Consider the following 12,996-nt stretch of genomic DNA (forward strand, 5'->3'; position numbering starts at 1 on the left):
CCCCAACAGCAATATATCTATATATATAAAAATAAGTTGTCTGTGTGTCTGTCGAGTGACGTCAGGTGTGTCGACTGACGTCATTGTAAGGATTGAGCTGTATGCGTCATGAAATTGTTTGTCGACTGACGTCATGTTTGTCAACTGATGAAATTACAGACCGGGACACAAATGACGACCGGGACACGGGGATACAGGGAATATAAATGACGACCGGGAACCTCAAAGAGAAATTACAGACTGGGACACCGGGATACAGGGAATATAAATGACGACCGGGACACAGTGACACAACTACAAAGGGGACGACGGGGGTACAGGGAAGATATATAAATGACGACCGAGACACAGGGACTATAAATAACGACCGGGACAAAGGGACACATCGTTAAAATAATGAGGTATAGATCTGAATATGAATTGAAAATTTGTTTGTAGATCTATAAAATTTGCTAGTAGAAAATTTGCTAGTAAGATTTGCTAGTAGATATATAAAAGTACTAAAATTTGGTGGTAGACAGCAAATTCCAAGAGCTAGTAGATATATATAAAAATAAGTTGTATGTGTGTCTGTCGATTAACGTCATGTTTGTGTGTTGACTTACGTCATGTCTTGACGACTGACGAAATTACAGACCTCGACATCGGGACACAAATGACGACCGGGACACCGGGACATAGGGAATAAAAATGACGAAAGGGACACTCAAAGAGAAAGCGACCAGGAGACAAGAAATGTTCGATTAGCAATCACCATCAACAAAGCACCGGGACACAAATGACAACCGGGACACAGGAAATATAAATGACGACCAGGATCCTCAAAGAGAAATTAAAGACCGGGATACCGGAACACAAATGACGACCGGGACAAAAATGATGACCGGGAAACTGGGACACAGGGAATATAAATGACGACCGCAACACTCAAAGAGAAATTACAGACTGGTACACCGGGACACAAATGACGACCGGGACACAGGGAAACAACTACAATGGGGACACGGGGGGGCAGAGGGGGATATATAAATGAAGACGGGAACACAGGGAATGTTCTATTAGCAATCACAATCAACAAAGCACCGGGACACAAATGACGACCGGGACACAGGGAATATAAATGACGACCGGGAGACTCAAAGAGAAATTATAGACCGGGACACCGGAATACAAATGACGACCGGGACAAAAATAACAACCGGGACAGTGGGACACAGGGAGCAACGTCAAAACTATCGCCTAGCATTCAGGTACAGCCCAAATGATGATTAAAGCTTGACTAGATGTGTTGAAATCGGGAGTACGTCTAAAATTAGTCCCTATTGCATGGCCTTGAAATTTAATGGAGAAACAATGGTAATGGCTTGCGCCTCAGGAAAAGTTAAACTTCCACAACTGGCTGCACCACCAGAGTCGTTGAAGCCTTTATGACGTTATAGACTGGGACACCAGGACAAAATGACATCCGGGAACCAAGGAATATAAATGATGACCGGGACACGCAAAGAGACATTACAAACTTGGACGACGGGACACAAATGACGACCGAGACGCAGGAATAAAAATGACGACCAGGAGACGCAAAGAAAATTACAGACCGATACACTATGACACAAATAAAGACCGGGACACAGGGAATATAAAGGACGACTGGGGCACAGGGACACAATTATAATAGGGACGCCGGAAGGGCACAGGAGGGATATATAAATTACGACTGGGACACAGGGAATTTTTGATTAGCAATCACCATCAAAATAGCTCAAGGGCAATCATTAGAAAAATGCGGTATAGATCTGAATACGGATTGTTTTCCCCCGGACAATTATATGTTGCATGTTCAAGAGTCGGTAAACCTGACAATCTTTTTATATGCACAGACATTGGGACAGCAAAGAATGTTGTATATTCGCAAGTATTAGGTAGTTAAAAAGAAGTATATATATATATATATCATGAAAAGAGAAATCACCAATGCAACAGCACAAAAAAAAAACATGAAAGAGACAGAAGGAGAAAACAAAACTGTTTTCCTAAATTAGTGACTAATATAGACCAGCACTTGAAGGCGGCCTTAACCCTACTCATCCATACAATCACATAGGCCAAACAGCATAGCCGTACACAATCAACCATAAAGAATAATCCATGGACAGGCAGTCATGTCGTCAATAAGTATAAGTCGTCATTAACCAAACAATAGAAACAATAAAGACAAATAATTCAGAGGCAACAACCCAAAACAAGGGTTCATCAGGAGAATACACTTTCCTATTGGGTTTCGCCACATTAAATTCTCTACCCAGCCAAGTTTTGTGGCTACCACAGAATATCCATGGCATCCACCTTTTTCTTGTACGAGATTAATAAAAATTTAAACTTATTATTAAGCAACATTAAAACTTAAAACAAACAGAAATTACTCCGTATATGAATGGGGCTTTTCCTCCTCAGCGCCTCGCTCTTTTCGCTAAAGTTTGACTCTTTCTCTTAACTCTATTTTTAAAACAGTAAGAAACATTAGCGTAAAGAGCCTGGCGTTGAGGAGGAAAAGCCCTTTTCATATAAGGAGTAATTTGTGTTTGTTTTAAGTTTTAATGTTGCTCCGGCGCTGTGGGCTTGGCAGACTTTACAGCTAGAAAGTGTCTAAAAGATTTGGTGGCCTTTAAAAAGGCCGTTTGGTAGGGGGACAGTTCAGGGGGACCATTAACCACCCAGGCCATACAATGTACGACCTTGATGCTACAGAGCGTAGACTACATCTATTGCAGTTACAGTCTTTCTCTTTCCATGTTTTGTGTAGGTGACAGCGTCACGAATAACATATTCGAAAAAAAGTTTAAGAACACCTCTGGTTTCCTCGTAAATTAGGCCAGATATACGTTTTACACCACTGCGGCGAGCCAGTCTTCTGATAGCTGGCTTTGTGATACCATGGATAGTGTCACGAAGAACTTTGCGATGACGTTTTGCGCCATGTTTTCCAGGCCCCTTATCTCTTCCTGTCATATTAAATTCGATGGAGTCGTCAACAGCTGTAAAGTTTTTGTCAAACTAAGAAATTTCCTTCAAAGCCCTCTCAATTTATACTATTAAAGTCTTTTCCGTCAAAATGTGACTCTGTCGCTCGGCTGGTGCTCCGTATAAATATAGCCACTAGGTATTGATTCATTTCATTTATTCGTTCTTTTAAATAGAGGCAAACTATCAACATGGCTAGGCCAAACAAACTACAACAAAATCAACGGGCGGAAAGGCACCTAGAAGGCAGCTTGCGACCAAGGCAAAACGTAAGTCGGCTCCTGCTACCGAAAAACTTCGGTCTCCGTTGTGGTTCTTATGATTAGCTCCGTGCGAAAAGCTCTAATTTCAAAGTATTTTATATAAAGATTTTGATAATCCGACTGAAACTTTCAATTCTGAAGTAGCTACAATAACAGTAAAATTATTACTTTTTTCTTGTCCGAGATTAAATAAAAATTCTTGAGGTCTTGGTCTTTGCGACCAAGGCAGCACTTAAGTCGGCTCCTGGTACCGGAGGGGTGAAAAAACCACACAGATACAGGCCCGGAACCTTAGCCCTGAGAGAAATTCGTCGCTATAAAAAGAGTACCGAACTCTTAATAAGGAAATTGCCCTTTCAGAGACTTGTGCGAGAGATTGCCCAGGATTTCAAAACTGACTTGAGGCTCCAGAGTTTGGCTGTGAAGGCCTTACAAGAAGCCAGCGAGGTGTATTTAGTTGGACTTTTTGAATATAACATCTTGTGTACCATTCACGCCAAAAGGGAAAATTGATCTGACTAATTTGTCTGCGCCAAAAATTTGTGTGTTTGAAAGAGCTTTTTAGGGCTTAATATAAAGCTATTCAAAAATAAACAAAAACTGCTCTTGTATGGTAAACATTTGGCATATCTTCTTTCAGGGCGGATCTGGAGTAAAATCTTGGGGAGGGGGGAGTATGACAAGGGCACCAGTAAGCAAAATTGGGGGGGGGGAGATAATTTGAAGAGGACGCCAATAATTGACCAGATCAACAAATTTACTTAAAAAAGAGTGAAAAACGGAAAATTTGTGGCCGGGTGTGAAGTCCTCCACCCTGGATATGCCAGTGTCTTCTTTGGACTTTGAAGTGTTAACGTTTAAAGCAACGCTTGATATCAGTTATATATAGGTTGGATCAACTGATTAAGTTTTTTTTTATTTTTTTTTTTTATTTTATGCAGTACCTACTATTTAGGTAGGCTATTTCCTCATATGTGTTATTAGATATACTTTATATGAAATTTTATTAATTCATGAAATCTCTATTACAATTCAAGTTTATTACTATAATTACTGTCAAGAAACATCATTATTAATAATCTGCGAAATTTCTATATTTTGGAATCAACTCATGTTACAGTGGCGAAAAGGATAAAGACCTTTTGTTTACAACACAATATTTCTTTGTAACACATAAGGTACACTTCGCAAGACCCGTCAACTGTGTATAGTGTGCACTAGTTTGTGAACACAATTTTGAAAGTAGACAACTCCTGATAAGAAATTCCTTGTCAAGTTGGGGTCCCCAATAATTCCCAAAATACAATAGATTGGATCAGCTGATTAAGTTTTTTTTTTATTTGATGTGGTTCCTGATATTAGACTATTTTATGATTGCAAATGGTAAAGAATGTGATTAAAGGCTCTTTTCCTATTTCAAAAGTTCTAGTTTTCAAGGGTAATAGCTACGTATGTTGAAAAAATGAAGATATTAGACTATTTTATGATTGCAAATGGTAAAGAATGTGATTAAAGGCTCTTTTCCTATGTCAAAAGTTTTAGTTTTCGAGGGTAATAGCTACGCATGTTGAAAAAATGAAGATATTAGACTATTTTATGATTGCACATGGTAAAGAATGTGATTAAAGGCTCTTTTCCTATTTCAAAAGTATTAGTTTTCGAGGGTAATAGCTACGTTTGTTGAAAAATGAAGATATTAGACTATTTTATGATTCCAAATGGTAAAGAATGTGATTAAAGGCTCTTTTCCTATTTCAAAAGTTTTAGTTTTCGAGGGTAATAGCTAGGTATGTTGAAAAAATGAAGATATTAGACTATTTTATGATTGCAAATGGTAAAGAATGTGATTAAAGGCTCTTTTCCTGTTTCAAAAGTTTGAGTTTTCGAGGGTAATAGCTACGTATGTTGAAAAAATGAAGATATTAGACTATTTTATGATTGGAAATGGTAAAGAATGTGATTAAAGGCTCTTTTCCTATTTCAAAAGTTTTAGTTTTCGAGGGTAAGAGCTACGTATGTTGAAAAAATGAAGATATTAGACTATTTTATGATTAAAGAATGTGCTTAAAGGCTCTTTTCCTATGTCAAAAGTTTTAGTTTTCGAGGGTAATAGTTAAGTCTGTGGAAAAAATGAAGATATTAGACTATTTTATGATTGCACATGGTAAAGAATGTGCTTAAAGGCTCTTTTCCTATGTCAAAAGTTTTAGTTTTCGAGGGTAATAGCTATGTCTATGGAAAAAATGAAGATATTAGACTATTTTATGATTGCAAATGGTAAAGAATGTGATTTAAGGCTCTTTTCCTATTTCAAAAGTTTTAGTTTTCGGGAGTAAGAGCTTTGTCTGTGGAAAAAATGAAGATATTAGACAATTTTATGATTGCACATGGTAAAGAATGTGATTAAAGGCTCTTTCCCTATTTCAAGAGTTTTAGTTTTCGAGGGTAATAGCTACGTATGTTGAAAAAATGAAGATATTAGACAATTTTATGATTGCAAATGGTAAAGAATGTGATTAAAGGCTCTTTTCTTATTTCAAAAGTTTTAGTTTTCGAGGGTAATAGCTACTTATTTTGAAAAAATGAAGATATTAGACTATTTTAAGATTGCAAATGGTAAAAAATGTGATTAAAGGCTCTTTTCCTATGTCAAAAGTTTTAGTTTTCGAGTGTAATAGCTATGTCTGTGGAAAAAATGAAGATATTAGACTATTTTATGATTGCAAATGGTAAAGAATGTGCTTAAAGGCTCTTTTCCTATGTCAAAAGTTTTAGTTTTCGAGGGTAATAGCTACGTATGTTGAAAAAATGAAGATATTAGACTATTTTATGATTGCAAATGTTAAAGAATGTGATTAAAGGCTCTTTTCCTATTTCAAAAGTTTTAGTTTTCGGGGGTAAGAGCCTTGTCTGTGGAAAAAATGAAGATATTAGACAATTTTATGATTGCAGATGGTAAAGAATGTGATTAAAGGCTCTTTTCCTCTTTCAAAAGTTTTAGTTTTCGAGGGTAATAGCTACGTATGTTGAAAAAATAAAGATATTAGACTATTTTATGATTGCAATTGGTAAAGAATGTGACTAAAGGCTCTTTTCCTATTTCAAAAGTTTTAGTTTTCGAGGGTAATAGCTAGGTCTGTGGAAAAAATGAAAATATTAGACTATTTTAGGATTGCACATGGTAAAGAATGTGATTAAAGGCTCTTTTCCTATTTCAAAAGTTTTAGTTTCGAGGGTAATAGCTTTGTCTGTGGAAAAAATGAAGATATTAGACTATTTTATGATTGCAAATGGTAAAGAATGTGATTAAAGGCTCTTTTACTATTTCAAAAGTTTTAGTTTTCGAGGGTAATAGGTACGTATGTTGAAAAAATGAAGATATTAGACTATTTTAAGATCGCAAATGGTAAAGAATATGATTAAAGGCTCATTTCCTATTTCAAAAGTTTTAGTTTTCAAGGGTAATAGCTTTGTCTGTGGAAAAAATGAATATATTAGACTATTTTATGATTGTAATTTTAGTTTTCGAGGGTAATAGCTACGTATGTTGAAAAAATGAAGATATTAGACTATTTTATGATTGCACATGGTAAAGAATGTGATTAAAGGCTCTTTTCTTATTTCAAAAGTTTTAGTTTTCGAGGGCAATAGCTACGTATGTTGAAAAAAAGTTTCAAACTTACTTTTGAAACTTTTGAAATATTGCACTCTTTTCCTATTTCAAAACTTTTAGTTTTCGAGGGTAATAGCTTTGTCTGTGGAAAAAATGAAGATATTAGACTATTATATGATTGCAAATGGTAAAGAATGTGATTAAAGGCTCTTTTCCTATTTCAAAAGTTTAATTTTCTGCGGTAAGAGCTAAGTATGTTGAAAAAATGAAGATATTAGACTATTTTATGGTTGCAAATGGTAAAGAATGTGATTAAAGGCTCTTTTCCTATTTTAAAAATTTTAGTTTTCGAGGGCAAGAGCTTTGTCTATGGAAAAAATGAAGATATTAGACAATTTTATGATAGCACATGGTAAAGAATGTGATTAAAGGCTCTTTTCCTATGTCAAAAGTTTTAGTTTTCGAGGGTAATAGCTACCTATATTGAAAAAATGAAGATATTAGACTATTTTATGATTGCAAATGGTAAAGAATGTGATTAAAGGCTGTTTTCCTATTTCAAAAGTTTTAGTTTTCGAGGGTAATAGCTACGTATGATGAAAAAATGAAGATATTAGACTATTTTATGATTGCAAATGGTAAAGAATGTGATTAAAGGCTCTTTTCCTATTTCAAAAGTTTTAGTTTTCGAGGGTAATCTACGTATGTTGAAAAAATGAAGATATTAGATTATTTTATGATTGCAAATGGTAAAGAATGTGATTAAAGGCTCTTTTCCTATGTCAAAAGTTTTAGTTTTCGAGGGTAATAGCTACGTATGTTGAAAAAATGAAGATATTAGAAAATTTTATGATTTCAAATGGTAAAGAATGTGATTAAAGGCTCTTTTCCTATTTCAAAAGTTTAGTTTTCGAGGGTAATAGCTATGTCTGTGGAAAAAATGAAGATTTTAGACTATTTTATGATTGCACATGGTAAAGAATGTGATTAAAGGCTCTTTTCCTATGTCAAAAGTTTTAGTTTTCGAGGGTAATAGCTAAGTATGTTGAAAAAATTAAGATATTAGACTATTTTATGATTGCAAATGGTAAAGAATGTGAATAAAGGCTCTTTTCCTATTTCAAAAGTTTTAGTTTTCGAGGGTAATAGCTACGTATGTTGAAAAAATGAAGATATCAGACTATTTTATGATTGCAAATGGTAAAGAATGTGATTAAAGGCTCTTTTCCTATTTCAAGTCAAATCGAGTCCTATCGAGTCAAAACGTAATTTTATCCAGCAATTACAGGCAAATGCCTGTAATTGCCATTCTTTACCATGTGCAATCGTAAAATAGTCTAATATCTTCATTTTTTCAACATACGTAGCTATTACCCTCGAAAACTAAAACTTTTGAAATAGGAAAAGAGCCTTTAATCACATTCTTTACCATTTGCAATCATAAAATAGTCTAATATCTTCATTTTTTCAACATACATAGCTATTACCCTCGAAAACTAAAACTTTTGAAATAGGAAAAGAGCCTTTAATCACATTCTTTACCATTTGGAATCATAAAATAGTCTAATATCTTCATTTTTCAACAAACGTAGCTATTACCCTCAAAAACTAATACTTTTGAAATAGGAAAAGAGCCTTTAATCACATTCTTTACCATGTGCAATCATAAAATAGTCTAATATCTTCATTTTTTCAACATACGTAGCTGTTACCCTCGAAAACTAAAACTTTGAAATAGGAAAAGAGCCTTTAATCACATTCTTTACCATTTGCAATCATAAAATAGTCTAATATCTTCATTTTTTCAACATACGTAGCTATTACCCTCGAAAACTAAAACTTTTGACATAGGAAAAGAGCCTTTAATCACATACTTTACCATTTGTAATCATAAAATTGTCTAATATCTTCATTTTTTCAACATACGTAGCTATTACCCTCGAAAACTAAAACTTTTGACATAGGAAAAGAGCCTTTAATCACATTCTTTAGCATTTGCAATCATAAAATAGTCTAATATCTTCATTTTTTCAACATACGTAGCTATTACCCTCGAAAACTAAAACTTTTGACATAGGAAAAGAGCCTTTAATCACATTCTTTACCATTTGCAATCATAAAATAGTCTAATATCTTCATTTTTTCAACATATGTAGCTATTACCCTCGAAAACTAAAACTTTTGAAATAGGAAAAGAGCCTTTAATCACATTCTTTACCATGTGCAATCATAAAATTGTCTAATATCTTCATTTTTTCCACAGACAAGGCTCTTACCCCCGAAAACTAAAACTTTTGAAATAGGAAAAGAGCTTTTAATCACATTCTTTACCATTTGCAATCATAAAATAGTCTAATATCTTCATTTTTTCCACAGACATAGCTATTACACTCGAAAACTAAAACTTTTGACATAGGAAAAGAGCCTTTAAGCACATTCTTTACCATGTGCAATCATAAAATAGTCTAATATCTTCATTTTTTCAACATACGTAGCTATTACCCTCGAAAACTAAAACTTTTGACATAGGAAAAGAGCCTTTAAGCACATTCTTTAATCATAAAATAGTCTAATATCTTCATTTTTTCAACATACGTAGCTATTACCCTCGAAAACTAAAACTTTTGACATAGGAAAAGAGCCTTTAATCACATTCTTTACCATTTGCAATCATAAAATAGTCTAATATCTTCATTTTTTCCACAGACATAGCTATTACCCTCGAAAACTAAAACTTTTGACATAGGAAAAGAACCTTTAATCACATTTTTTACCATTCGCAAACATAAAATAGTCTAATATCTTCATTTTTTCAACATACGTAGCTATTACCCTCGAAAACTAAAACTTTTGAAATAGGAAAAGAGCCTTTAATCACATTCTTTACCATGTGCAATCATAAAATTGTCTAATATCTTCATTTTTTCCACAGACAAAGCTTTTACTCCCGAAAACTAAAACTTTTGAAATAGGAAAAGAGCCTTTAATCACATTCTTTACCATTTGCAATCATAAAATAGTCTAATATCTTCATTTTTTCCATAGACATAGCTATTACCCTCGAAAACTAAAACTTTTGACATAGGAAAAGAGCCTTTAAGCACATTCTTTACCATGTGCAATCATAAAATAGTCTAATATCTTCATTTTTTCCACAGACTTAGCTATTACCCTCGAAAACTAAAACTTTTGACATAGGAAAAGAGCCTTTAAGCACATTCTTTAATCATAAAATAGTCTAATATCTTCATTTTTCAACATACGTAGCTCTTACCCTCGAAAACTAATACTTTTGAAATAGAAAAAGAGCCTTTAATCACATTCTTTACCATGTGCAATCATAAAATAGTCTAATATCTTCATTTTTTCAACATACGTAGCTATTACCCTCGAAAACTAGAACTTTTGAAATAGGAAAAGAGCCTTTAATCACATTCTTTACCATTTGCAATCATAAAATAGTCTAATATCAGGAACCACATCAAATAAAAAAAAACTTAATCAGTTGATCCAATCTATTGTATTTTGGGAATTATTGGGGACCCCAACTTGACAAGGAATTTCTTATCAGGAGTTGTCTACTTTCAAAATTGTGTTCACAAACTAGTGCACACTATACACAGTTGACGGGTCTTGCGAAGTGTACCTTATGTGTTACAAAGAAATATGGTGTCGTAAACAAAAGGTCTTTATCCTTTTCGCCACTGTAACATGAGTTGATTCCAAAATATAGAAATTTCGGAGATTATTAATAATGATGTTTCTTGACAGTAATTATAGTAATAAACTTGACTTGTAATAGAGATTTTATGAATTAATAAAATGTCATATAAAGTATATCTAATAACACATATGAGGAAATAGCCTACCTAAATAGTAGGTACTGCATCAAATAAAAAAAAAATAAAAAAACTTAATCAGTTGATCCAACCTATATATAACTGATATCAAGCGTTGCTTTAAACGCTAACACTTCAAAGTCCAAAGAAGACACTGGCATATCCAGGGTGGAGGACTTTACACCCGACCACAAATTTTCCGTTTTTCACTCTTTTACAATTAAATTTGTCGATCTGGTCAATTATTGGCGTCCTCTTCAAATTATCCCCCAATTTTGCTTACTGGTGCCCTTGTCATACTCCCCTCTCCCCAAGATTTTGCTCCAGATCCGCCCTGAAAGAAGATACGCCAAATGTTTACCATACAAGAGCAGTTTTTATTTATTTTTGAATAGCTTTATATTAAGCCCTAAAAAGCTCTTTCAAACACACAAATTTTTGGCGCAGACAAATTAGTCAGATCAATTTTCCCTTTTGGCGTGAATGGTACACAAGTTGTTATCCTCAAAAAGTCCAACTAAATACACCTCGCTGGCTTCTTGTAAGGCCTTCACAGCCAAACTCTGGAACCTCAAGTCAGTTTTGAAATCCTGGGCAATCTCTCGCACAAGTCTCTGAAAGGGCAATTTCCTTATTAAGATTTCGGTACTCTTTTGATAGCGACGAATTTCTCTCAGGGCTAAGGTTCCGGGCCTGTATCTGTGTGGTTTTTTCACCCCTCCGGTAGCAGGAGCCGACTTAAGTGCTGCCTTGGTCGCAAAGACCAAGACCTCAAGAATTTTTATTTAATCTCGGACAAGAAAAAAGTAATAATTTTACTGTTATTGTAGCTACTTCAGAATTGAAAGTTTCAGTCGGATTATCAAAATCTTTATATAAAATACTTTGAAATTAGAGCTTTTCGCACGGAGCTAATCATAAGAACCACAACGGAGACCGAAGTTTTTCGGTAGCAGGAGCCGACTTACGTGCTGCCTTGGTCGCAAGCTGCTTTCTAGGTGCCTTTCCGCCCGTTGATTTTGTTGTAGTTTGTTTGGCCTAGCCATGTTGATAGTTTGCCTCTATTTAAAAGAACGAATAAATGAAATGAATCAATACCTAGTGGCTATATTTATACGGAGCACCAGCCGCGCGACAGAGTCACATTTTGATGGAAAAGACTTTAATAGTATAAATTGAGAGGGCTTTGAAGGAAATTTCTTAGTTTGACAAAAACTTTACAGCTGTTGACGACTCCATCGAATTTAATATGACAGGAAGAGATAAGGGGCTTGGAAAACATGGCGCAAAACGTCATCGCAAAGTTCTTCATGACACTATCCATGGTATCACAAAGCCAGCTATCAGAAGACTGGCTCGCCGCAGTGGTGTAAAACGTATATCTGGCCTAATTTACGAGGAAACCAGAGGTGTTCTTACACTTTTTTTCGAATATGTTATTCGTGACGCTGTAACCTACACAGAACATGGAAAGAGAAAGACAGTAACTGCAATGGATGTAGTCTACGCTCTGTAGCGTCAAGGTCGTATATTGTATGGCCTGGGTGGTTAATGGTCCCCCTGAACTGTCCCCCTACCAAACGGTCTTTTTAAAGGCCACCAAATCTTTTAGACACTTTCTAGCTGTAAAGTCTGCCAAGCCCACAGCGCCGGAGCAACATTAAAACTTAAAACAAACAAAAATTACTCCTTATATGAAAAGGGCTTTTCCTCCTCAACGCCAGGCTCTTTACGCTAATGTTTCTTACTGTTTTAAAAATAGAGTTAAGAGAAAGAGTCAAACTTTAGCGAAAAGAGCGAGGCGCTGAGGAGGAAAAGCCCCATTCATATACGGAGTAGTTTCTGTTTGTTTTAAGTTTTAATGTTGCTTAATAATAAGTTTAAATTTTTATTAATCTCGTACAAGAAAAAAGTGGATGCCTTGGATATTCTGTGGTAGCCACAATACTTGGCTTGGTAGAGAATTTAATGTGGCGAAACCCTATAGGAAAGTGTATTCTCCTGATGAACCCTTGTTTTGGGTTGTTGCCTCTGAATTATTTGTCTTTATTGTTTCTATTGTTTGGTAAATGACGACTTATACTTATTGACGACATGACTGCCTGTCCATGGATTATTCTTTATGGTTGATTGTGTATGGCTATGCTGTTTGACCTATGTGATTGTATGGATGAGTAGTGTTAAGGCCGCCTTCAAGTGCTGGTCTATATTAGTCATTAATTTAGGAAAAAAGTTTTGTTTTCTCCTTCTGTCTCTTTCA

The 12,996-nt window shown here is 34.9% G+C and overlaps 1 pseudogene; it reads left to right on the plus strand.

The window, feature by feature from the left end:
- The window catches only part of LOC136042922 (uncharacterized), a 24,175-nt pseudogene extending 11,887 nt beyond the window's left edge, over positions 1-12,288 (plus strand).
- The last annotated feature ends 708 nt before the right edge of the window (positions 12,289-12,996 follow it).

This window comes from Artemia franciscana, unplaced genomic scaffold (assembly GCF_032884065.1).
Source record: "Artemia franciscana unplaced genomic scaffold, ASM3288406v1 Scaffold_2483, whole genome shotgun sequence".
In the NCBI taxonomy this organism is placed as follows: Eukaryota; Metazoa; Arthropoda; class Branchiopoda; order Anostraca; family Artemiidae; genus Artemia; species Artemia franciscana.